Raw genomic sequence first — 11728 nt, 5'->3', positions numbered from 1 at the left:
ACCAACTAACCCCCCTGAGCATGACGTTCTATGGTATGGAATAGCTCTTTGGTCAGTTTGGGTTAGCTGTCCTAGCTGTGCTGTACTCCCAGCTTGTTATGCACCTGGCCAAGCAGGAGAAGCTCAAAAAGTCCTTGAGTAGTCTGAGCACTACTTGGCAACAACTAAAAACATCAGTGTGTTATCAACATTCTTGTAGTACTAAATCCAAAACACGGCACTATGCTAGCTACTATGAAGAAAATTAACTCTATCCCAGCCAAAACCAGGACAACTTCTAAACAAAATCTGAAGTTTCTTCTGTAGCAATCAAGTGGACAAACTTGTCCTGAGTTCTGAGTCAACTTGCATTTCTTCCAGCTCTCACATTAGCTCAAATAATGATTGGCAGCATGTCTTGATATATTATACTTGCCTAAAGATATATTTAGTTGATTTGGCCAGCCCTGTGAAACTTACTTTCATTCTTGTAGTTAAATCCTCATACTTTACCTGTAACCTTTCTCTTTGATATCTCTTTGTGTATATTAAGTTATTCAGTTTAATGTGAGTATAACCAAAATATTTCTTAATCTTTCTGCCCAGCCTTTTTTTCATTTAAATTCTTCCTCAGTTAGTATGAACAGCACCGTAATCCTGTCTGTAATTCAGACCTGTAGCTTGGAAGCTATCCACAACTCAGACATCTTAACACAACTATAGAGGAAGAAAAAAAATAAGTAGAAAAAACATGTCTATGGGAAAGGATAGCATGGAGAAGGTCTGGAATTTGTGCCTCTTTCTTGACTTCTTTCCTTGCTTGCCTCTGCTTCCTAGTGCTGCCCATTTTACTATCTCTTCCATTTTCTTTTGCCAACCTCACATTAACAGCATGCAAAAGTTTTGTTGTTTTTTTTTTTTTTTTTTAATAATCCTTATTTCTCTGTTCCGTACCTCTTGATAGAGTCATAAACTGTCTGGTGCCTTAGGAGTTTTTAAGATACAGAACTATAAGAATTAGAGATGTGCCACTAGAAAGTCCTTTCTTCTCACCTATTCCTCTGAAGAGACAAGTCTGTAAATTTTAGTATTTGTTGCTTCTCATTGCCAAATCTCAAGTTAGGACCTGAAAAAAAAAAAAGTAATGAAGCGGTTTTTCTTTCCTCATCTGTCAACTTATACTATCCAATCTTACTCTGCAAGAAAGAAGGTTTGAGATTTTCTCACAGATTAGAATCTTGCCAGTTATTTGCTGCTCTACTTACATTGATCATGTGCAGTGGAATATTTTGATACTGATAATTAATTTTTTATACATAAATTGGAAAAAAAAGTACAATTCTGTGCTGAACATCTCTGTTTCCCTTACCTCCTTCTTCAGGAATATATATGCTGCTCCATGCTGCTTTCAAACTTGCTTTAAAATCTGAAATTTGTATTTGGTCTTAACCTACAAACACTGAACATAACACACATGTGCAAAGATTTTAAAGCATGCTCAAAATTGAAAATCTGCTGCACTACTTAATGCATGAGTGAAAGGCATTTGGGGACCTTTCAACCCTTGGTTGATTTTTTGGTAGTTTGAAAAGTACTAAAACATTTTAAAGTCTTATTTAAGTAATCATATATGACTCACAATGTTGACAAAGATAAGAAATTTTAGTAAGAGGGTACTATTTTTAGATGACCCTAGAATGCAGTTGTGATGATAAAAGGAGTTGAAAGAGTACATTACAGCATTTCAGCTGAAAATACATATTTTTATGAAAAATATTATCAGGTTTGTCATGCCAGTGGGCTTTAAAATACATCACTGAATGTTAGTATGTAAAATGTTTGTGGTAATTAGAATCTGGGCTGTTCCAGAAGTTATTTTTGTAAGATCTAATTGTCATTCTTTGCCATTATTCAATTTAGCATTGCTTATCTAAAGGTCCTTTACATAAGAATATCTTTTTTGTCTTATTCTCATTAGAGAATTGTCTAGTTTGTTATTTTTTACACTTACAAAGTGCGCTGCCCTGTAGAGCATCTTAAATGTATTTTTTTAATGCAAACAGAACAGGGCAACCTGAATCATTACTTATTAAAATGAATATGATAACTAGTTAGCTAATAGGATGGTGGAGTCATTCTCTTAGGAGAAGAAAATTACATTGACAAAGCAAAAATCCAGTTACTTATTAAATAATGGTATAATTTAATGAAGATGAAACTTAAGTGTGAAAATATACATAACCTTATGCTGGTTCTCTCAATATTTGGTTCTCTTGTTTGTTCACTCATGCATTTAGTTTCTTTCTTGTGTTTATGATTTGCTTGGATTTTTGCTTATTTCACTTTTATAGCCCTTTTACACTGAAGTAATTTGTCTGAACTGTGGATTTGGGGTGAACAGTGATTTCACAAATTAAATTACTTCTCTATATAAAATATTTTTGTTATGTTGTCCACAGCTGATAACCTAAGTACACACATTTACATCTGTTACACTGTGTTCTACGCAGCTACCTACTTGGGTCTCCAACTCATCTACCTGAACTGTACTGAACTGTGGTAAACTCAGTAAATTTTAATATTTTGAGATTGGTATGAAAGATTTGTTCAACAACATTAACTAAAGCAGTAGGAAAAATGGGAAACAGCCATTAATTTCTCTTAATATATACTATTGTGCTAAATTAATCTTGTGAACATTACTCATGAGGGCTTTCATTTTCTGACCAGTATAAGCTATTTTATTTCTTACAAATCCTCTGTATATTTTCAGCTCGTAATTTAAACTTCTGAAGTTCATATGCTCTGACTGTTTGTCCAGTGTGGTCAATAGCTTGCTTCATAAAATTTCTCAGTGCATGATTACACCAAGAGGAATCCTCAGTCCACTATTTTCTTTTGGCAGGGACAGGTGGAATTTGTATTCTAGTTTCACATTTTCCATAAGGGTATCAAAATGTTGTTCAAGTTGTTATTATATTTCTAAATTACTTTAAAAGGGAATTTAGCATAGGATTTTTAGGTAAAAAAATTAAATTAAATATAGTGAGCTACACTCCTATCTAATATTTTATTCTCCATTATTTTGTAAGCTAAGAGCTTGAACCTGTAGATGTATTTGAAGGTGAATGATGGCATCAGCAGGCATCTTTCTGCAAGGAACTTAGTTAACATATTTTGCATAGGATGTTTATGTATTAGGATTGTAAACATATAAAAGATGAAAAAATTTAGAAGAAAGCACTGATGTCTCACCTCAAGCTATTAAGTCTGATAATATTTTCCTTCTATATATTTGAAGTGACCCAACCTCAATTCTGTGGTGCCAGTTTCGTTTTGTGATTGATGTACAAATACACAATGTTCATCAAACCCAAATCTATTAGTCAGAAATTAAATAAAATTCACAATTTAAGTTGCTACCAAGAATTATTGCCCTACAACATAGAAAATAAATATTTTTCAACTACTTTGCCTATGCTCATTTTAAATACTATCATGTTTTGTGATACCTGTATTTCTTAACCTATTTAAGGAAGTGTTGTGTTTTCTGTGATACAAAAGTTGGTTTTATTAGATATCTCTAATTTCTGTTCTTATAAAGAGATATTTTATAGTTGTAGGGATCAATATAACATCTGGCAACCGTTGTGCATTTGAAAACACAAGCAATTTATTTAGTGACCTGCCTGTGAAAGCAGGAAAACACTATCTGCAGTGTGCAAAAAATTTGATCTTTGATCCATAGCAGCAAGTTGCATCAGACACATGGATTCTCTACAGCTCACAAAGCGATGAAAGGGTAAGTATTTGAGGAAGGTTTTTTTTACATTTGGGAATGTGCTGAATTGAGATATGGAGAAATCTTTGTTTGTAACTTTCAATAAATATTGTCTAGGCTTGCTATTTTGTTTGTTTACATAATAAATCATATGTCATCATGGCAATCTTTTGGTTTTAAAATGTCTTCTTATATTGGGGTTTTATTACTACCGTTATTGTATTATAGTGGAAAAATACAACTCCTGATAAGCAGATGCACTGAATGGTCACTCTCGGATTGTGATTCTCTTCGTACAGCCCATAGTAACGCAAATATAAAAGGAAAGATGCATTATAGCTCATGTACCTTGTTGAAAAGTGCCAATAGTCACACATTTTCCACTGATGTGGTATAAGTTCTACAGTCTATAACGGGGAATATCTTACCCACCAACTGAAATCATAGCAGTTATGTTTCAGAATGCATCCATGGCCAATTTATGGAAAAAAAATAAAATTGATTCTGCAGAGACAAAAACGTCTTGTGTGCAAGGTCTTAGATGGGAGTTGTTTAGATCTGCTCCGGTGCCTTCTGTCTTGAAAACAGCACTAAAGGAATGGTAGAGGCTGACTGCTGATGAATGAGTAATTGTTAGGATATCCTGTAATTTTTTGCTACTTTTGCTAAAGGAATAATCAATATCATTAAGCTTAGAAGGTCTCCCTGACACTCTGATTCCTCTCCACGTTCCAAAAAGTCCAGGCTAAAAGCAATGCAGAAGGACGCAGTCAGAATCTGCTGGATCCCATTCAAATAGTTTACTTGGATCCCATTCAATTACAGCAAAGCCCAAATAAGCCAGACAAAAATCTGTGCACTTATTTTGGAAAAACATCATTATTTCAGTTTTCAGTCAGAAATTACTTACTGATAGATATACCCATTAGTCTAACACATGGGTCTATCTGTAAAATAGGCCACCAAGCAGGGAAAAAAATGTGCTTACTCAGAGGACTAGATGATGAAAACTGAATTTCTGGGGTTTTTTTATGTCATCTGTAATTAAGTTGTATGAATATACACTCATAGTTCTGACATGAATACTTCTGAAATTAGAAAGTCATAACAGCTCAAAAGACTGGATGAACTAGTAATGAAATAGGGAAGATTGATGCACAGAATGATAGTTTGTCAATATAATGTTGGGATGGGTTTTATGTAGCTGGAAAGACAAAGAGAGATAAAAAGCATCCTGAAGCAGAATGCCACAAAAGACAAAAGAAGAGCTTGAAAAGCAAGTATAAGATATTATATATTTTCTTATTTTTGATACTGTGCAATAAACTATATCACAGTTGTTCCTACAAAGTGAAATGAAGGCTGATACATTTTCCCACTCTCATTGTATTTCTGTATTAGGACCACAAACTCATGCTTTGATACCAGTCTCATTCTATCAACAGTGTATATTTCTCCACAGTATCTGATCTAACAGGAAATTCACTTTAGCACCCTCTTAACATCTCCAAAGGCATCTTGTTCGCAATGATTGCTCAGTAATATTTCTTTGAAAAGGGTGCATAGCTGGAGCAAATAATATTTGCATCTGGTTAGAATCTCTGAGTGAATTTTCACACAGTGTGACTGCTGTGTAGGTGCTTGTAAAAACCATGAAACCATCTTGTGCCCAGCCTATTGCCTGACATATTTTTTTTCTTATCTCTAAATAGGCTGCATCACATACAGACACTTTGATTTATGTTATCTGATGTCATACAATTCCTTGCTTCTAGTTTTAGACTTTTAAATGAACCTTAGCATCAGATGCATCCTTTACCTAGAAGGAAAAAGGATTCCTTTTTGACACATGAAACTCCATTTTCCTATCTTCAGTGCGGGCTTCAAATGGTATTCCCATTGTAAATAACCTCGAGAAGCACCTGGTGACCGCTCGCTTTGCAGTCAAAGATCACCATGAAAATATTTTAGGTTTCGATGTTGTAAACAGACAGACCCAGCGCCTGCCGAAGGGCAGCGTGTGGACCTTTGGCTCCAACGCCCAGCCCGGCCCCCGCAGGGATCGGGAGGCTCTGGTGCAGGCGCTGAGTGCAGCCCCTGCCCTCCCCGAGTCCAAAATTGCTGCTGTACCACAATACCCCATTTCTGCTGCGGCAGGAGATGGAGTTGCTGAAGTCATAGCTGAGCTGAAGAAACCACAAATCATCTGCAGAACCCACTTCCCATGCAGCTCATGAGTGGGAGGGAGGTGGCCTTTAACTATTGATTACCAGCACAGCCCCTCCAGCAGCTGCAGCACCCAACATTGTGAACTTAACAGCTACTTTGCAAGCAGCTGCACCCCCTCGGATGGCAGCCCTAGATGTAAAAGATACGTTCTTTATGGTTCCCTTAAAGGAGGACGACAAAGAGAAGTTTGCTCTCACCTGGGAGGGAATACAATACACCTTTAACAGACTCCCACAGGGGTGTAAACATTCACCCACAATCACTCACCCCGCACTTACAGAGCTTTTACAGGCGGTCTCACTCCCCCAAGAAGTTTGCTGAACTTTTACAGACAGTCTTGCTCCAAGGAAGTGAAACTGCACCAAGCTATAGCTGATACCCTGACTGGAGGAACTTCCCCTGGAGACGGTAGGGGAAGCGGCAGCAGCAACGTGGCAAGTGCTAAATAAAACAGAAATTGAGATTCCACCGGAAAAATGTCACGGACCAAGTAAATAAGTGAGATTTTTAGGTACTTGGTGGATAGCAGGCAGTGCAGCGATTCCTCCAGGCACCTTAAGAAAAATCGAAGAGCTGCAAATGCCCCGATCCAGGAAGGAGTTACAGAAATTAATAGGAACTTCAGGATGTTGGAGGAAGCATGGAGGAAGTCGAAGGGGAAGGTGAGCAAGCGAGCAGCTGTGGGGCTCAGCTGCCTGCTGGGGTTAACCCACAATGTCCAGGCTGCACGCTCTCACCTTTCGCTGGCCCTGGTGGCTGTCAGTACCCTCCTCCAGGGGACTCAAATCGCTAATGCAACACACAGTTGCCATCCCTTTTTCCCCTCCACCACCCTGGTTTGGTTCTTTGCAAGGGATGGTTTACCAGGATTGTACCCCAAAAAACTCTGTGATTGCGTGTGTGTATGTTATTCAAGCCTTAAAATATTTCAGTAACAATGGTGTAAGTAAAATAATAATCACTGGGTTTACCTGTAAGAGAAAGGGTAGTCTAACTATGGATTTATTTGAAAAGCAGACTGTGAAAAACTCACATACTTTACTATGAGTCTTCAATTATGTTCAGTGCTGCTTTTAATACAACCAAGGTTTTGTTTTATTACCTGGGGGAGTATATATGCCTTGGTTGTTCTCAGAGGAAGCTGTCTTTGGAAAACTATAAACTGCTAGTGACTGAATATATTTCTGATCCTTATCTTTATTTTAGTATGATTTTTTCAAGGTCAGCCTGTGTGCCCTGAAATTGCTTTTTTTAAACTCAGATCCTCATAGCTAGCTTAGTCTAAAAGCTAGAGACAAAATAATTGGGATTTCTGGGACTTAGTGCAGAAACAAAGATGTAGTGTTTACAAAGAGTTGGGAAATTAAAAAAAACCTGTCAATTCTCAATCTTTCATAGAAGACTCCTAAAATAAAACCACTAGCTATCTAGGACTGCCTGATACGCAAACAGAACAGATCTTAATGTTTTTCCCAAGTTGTTTTCTTTATGTCTCCAGGAAGATGCTGCATCTGTCGATCTTCCACCTGCAACCTTTCTGGCAGTAAATGTTCTCTTTCTTGTAAAGAAATGGGCAGAACTCACCTTCCCCAGTTCCTTCAGCACATTTAAAAAGAGGTTTCTTTACAACAGCATATTATAAATTATTTTATATTTTATTTTTATAAACATAAATAAATATCTCTTATTTGCAAGGGAAGCTGAGTCATAACCAGATCTCTTGCCCATTCCTAGAAGAGGCTTTTTTTTAGCCTGAGGACAGAATTTCAGCCAGGCTGCTACAACAGCCCAGCTCCAACAGAGTGATGCTGAAACAGAAGTGCTACAGACAGACGTTCCTCTTTTTTTAAATTGCTTGCATTGCTAGATCTGGTGTATATGGCATTGGAACTTTCATGCATGTGCAGGATTATAGCCATGTCTGAGGGATTTCCAGATACTGGAAATTCATCAGATCATTGTTTATATGGAATTACCACTTGCCACCTGCGTAGTCTTTAAATGGTAATTCTAAAAGAGATGAGGTAGCTCAATATGGAAGAGGGCCTGTAAGGAAGTTTGACCTGTTTACCAGCCAAGTGAAGATTAGTTTGTTTAAATCCTGAAGTGATGCAAAAATTTATAGTCAGCGCTTTTTGCAGACTGTTCTATTCCTCCTAACAGCTATGACTTCCTGCCATAAATATATTTAAATATAATGTAGGCAGGATAAGCAAAATATCCGTACATGATAAGTCAGACACTTTTTAGATGGATTATAAGAACAGTTTTGTACACTAAATCTACAGCACTTTGCATTGTAGGTAAGTGGGTGATTCTTTTATTTCACTTTAGCTTAAAGAACTACAAAAGGCAAAGACCACAGACAAGTATTTACAATTACAAGAAAGCAAACATACTTGTATTCCCCACGCTATTAGAAATAAATGCTCCTATCTGCCAGCCTTTAGCAATGAACCTTACTCTATTTTCTGGTGCTCACTTTTTGCTTTTTTGTGTTTGCCTCTTGTAAACTGCAAGAATGTATGAAAATAAATTAACAATGTATTTTCTTCTCACAGATGCAATACCTGAGTGCAAAATAGCTGGCTGTCGTTGGGGTTGATTAACTGAATAGACAGAGAAATACAGGTAATGGTATTAATATTAGCTGGTTTAGAATGTACATATTTTAATTTCTCTGGATTGGCTATAATTTTCAGCCCACTGAAGTTCACTGTCCATAAAGTCTTTGGTGCTGAAACGCAGGTGAAAGCAGAAACATTTTTTTTAGGTGGAATCTGTGAGTTAGGGAGGCCTAGGTATTTCTTGTAGTACCACCCAAATTAAAGGCAACCCTACATTTGAGTCATCTACTCCAGGGAAAAGGCTGTCTTAAAATAAATGAGGTCCTTGGCTTTTGGGTTGTTTTTTTTATTTTTCTGAGTCCCCCTCTCCAACGGCGCATGCAAGGGATGTGAAAATAGCATCAGACTGGAGAGGATATTAATGAGAAAAAAAATGGAAACGAAGGTAAAAGTGTATTCCTATTTACTAAATATCAGCATGTAGAAACAAATGTTAGGCTTTTTTATTCGAAAATGAGAATTAACTTTCTGTGAGAGATCTGGATTAAGTTACTGTAACCTTGCAGCTGGCAGCCCAAAGACTCTGCCAACAAGAAGTTTAGTCAGTTTTTTCTTCATCTTGGATTACTTTGTCCACTCAGAGTCACTCCACTGGTGTCCTTTTGTTTTTTTACTGAAGTGTTTCGAAGTCCTTCTAAAGGTCTAATCTAACTTTCAGCGATAACAACATGAAGAAAAAAATGCCTGGTCTATAAATATGTTTAAAAAAAGATGTCAACTAAATCTTAGCTGACATAGGCATATGTCTACTGCATTTACTCCAGTGTCCACAAGTTAATTGTTAAAGTTTTATAAGCACATTCATTTACTTATACAGCAGTACATCTTGTTGCTGTGTTTGCTAGAAAACAAAGTGAAACTTACTGTGCATAAAGTAATCTCATAGCCTGACAGCATTTCTACTCACTAAACTTGCTGAAATATGTACGGGCCTTATGTCCTAGTCAAGAGGCTAGAACTGCTTGTTTGCCCTGGCCCCTCAGCTTAAAATCAAACAAAAAACCACAATGTGTTCTGGTTCTTTTCTTCTGTTAAAAAATTTGGGTTAAGTCATCTGTGAAGGAGCTATCATATCTCCTTTAACTGCTGCCACTGGTAACATCCAGAGGAGGAGAGTCTTTACGCTATGTTCAGACACGGGTTGGCAAAACTCCCAGTGATTCCTCTTCATGCTGGAACAGGAATTTTTATACAAGCATATTAAATGAAAACCTTACTCAAAAATGCATTCTGCTATATAGTGATGCTATCAGAGAACAGCATGTCATATGGATGAAACTTGTTCATTTGTTGGGCTCTCGCCATTTCTAGGGTTGCCATTTTAATACTTACTAGTCTTGTTACAGTTGGAACAAGAGCTCAAAAGCAAGGGCAACGAGAAATAAGGATTCACAAAATGAAAATGTCATTTATACTTTTCATACTGTATGTTTGCCATTTCTCTGTCACACTCTATATTTGATATCTCTCTGAATTGATTTTGTTTATCACAGTATTGTCCTTCATATGTTATGTTTGAATTACTAATTTCTTTTCATGGTAGATGATAGAAATGTGTAAGAAACAAAAAATTACAACTACCTATGGATGTACAAGCCACTTGACACAGACCCTGAGCTTTTTCTGATGTTTGAATGGAATTTCCTAGCATTACAGTTTGTGCTCATTGCCTCATGTCCTGTCACTGAGCACCACTGTGAGAAGAGTCTGGCTCCATCTTCTTTATTCCCCCCCCCACCCCTGCTGATGTTTGTATACATTTATAGGATTCACTGACCATCCTGTTCTGAAGGATAGTCTCCCACCCATTTGTTGCAATCAATTTTCTCTTTTGTGCAAGGAGTGTAACACCTCTTATATTTAATTCAAGAACTTATTATTAGTCTAGCTGAAATCTCTACAGTCTAATCAAAACATTAGAATTAGTCCAGTTGCAGTGTTGTTAGGACTTAGAGTTTTAAGGAAATATAGTTCAAATTGTATCCACCTCTTTCTCTTATTCCTCCCTTCCTTCCACTGCCCCTCGAGTCCCGAGATTAGTGGGTTTGAGCTGGTGGTGGGCAATGGTGTGGGAAGTTGGCGGCATCTCAAGTTCTTTGCCAGAAGTATGATGTTGATGCTTTCTTCATTCACATGTGAAAACCTGCCTGAAGTTGTTTCTACATGTTGCTAACACACTCTACACCTTACTCTTTCTTCCTTGGTTCACAGCTCCATGGTGCATCAACTTTTGCTATCTATGGTATGAGTTACATACTCTTCTTGGTTTTCTTTGTTATCCCCAACACTGTTTTTACTCACCTCCCAGGGCTGCATTTCTTTGATAACCAGTAACTGACTGCTGGTGAGTAGCATTGGTGAGTTTATAAGCCTGGTGCCTCTGGTAGCCTCCTGTAGCTGTACATTCAAGGCTCCTGCTATAATCATGTCTCTGTACTCACCTACATTGCGTTTTATGCTGCAGTCAGGGGCAGCTCGTTCTACACATAATAACTAGTTGCTATTACCAGCCATCTCCCACAAACACCATGTATAACAGTAAGTGTTATGCTACACACCTCTATGAAGCTAAACAGATGCTAAAACAAATTTGGCAATAGTCACCAGAGTGTTAGCTGCTGCTACAAGCTAAATCACAACTCCTGGCAGGCCAAGACAAGCCCAAAGTCTGAGATACCCTGAGGCTGTGTTGTTAGTTTAACAGGTCATCTGTGGCCAGGTACAAGCAATATTTACTGGGTTACAAGGACACAAATCTTTCAGAAAACATTTCTGAAACATATATGGCTCTAAAATAGGAAAATATAAAGTGTTTTGTTATTTTTCTTACTTTTTGTTGTCTTGTTTTAGAGTTTCATTAATAAACCCAGTTCTTACTTAATAACAAGGTTTGTAATAAAGTGGAAAAAGCCTTTAGCATCAGAAAGTGACACCACTTATTGCTTGACTTTTGGCCTTAGCAGAAATCTGATTGAAATGTTGTGGATATCTCAGTGGTAACTTCATTTCTGTTGCCGTCTTCCTTTTTTAAAGCATGCTCTATTTATTAAACCAGGCCCCTATTTAAACTTGCAAAATACAAAGGTGAACATTTATTTCTGCAGCTATGCTG

The sequence above is a fragment of the Egretta garzetta genome, unplaced genomic scaffold (genome assembly GCF_000687185.1).
Source record: "Egretta garzetta isolate BGI_Z169 unplaced genomic scaffold, ASM68718v1 scaffold46, whole genome shotgun sequence".
NCBI lineage: Eukaryota > Metazoa > Chordata > Aves > Pelecaniformes > Ardeidae > Egretta > Egretta garzetta.
This window is presented reverse-complemented; position numbering follows the sequence as displayed.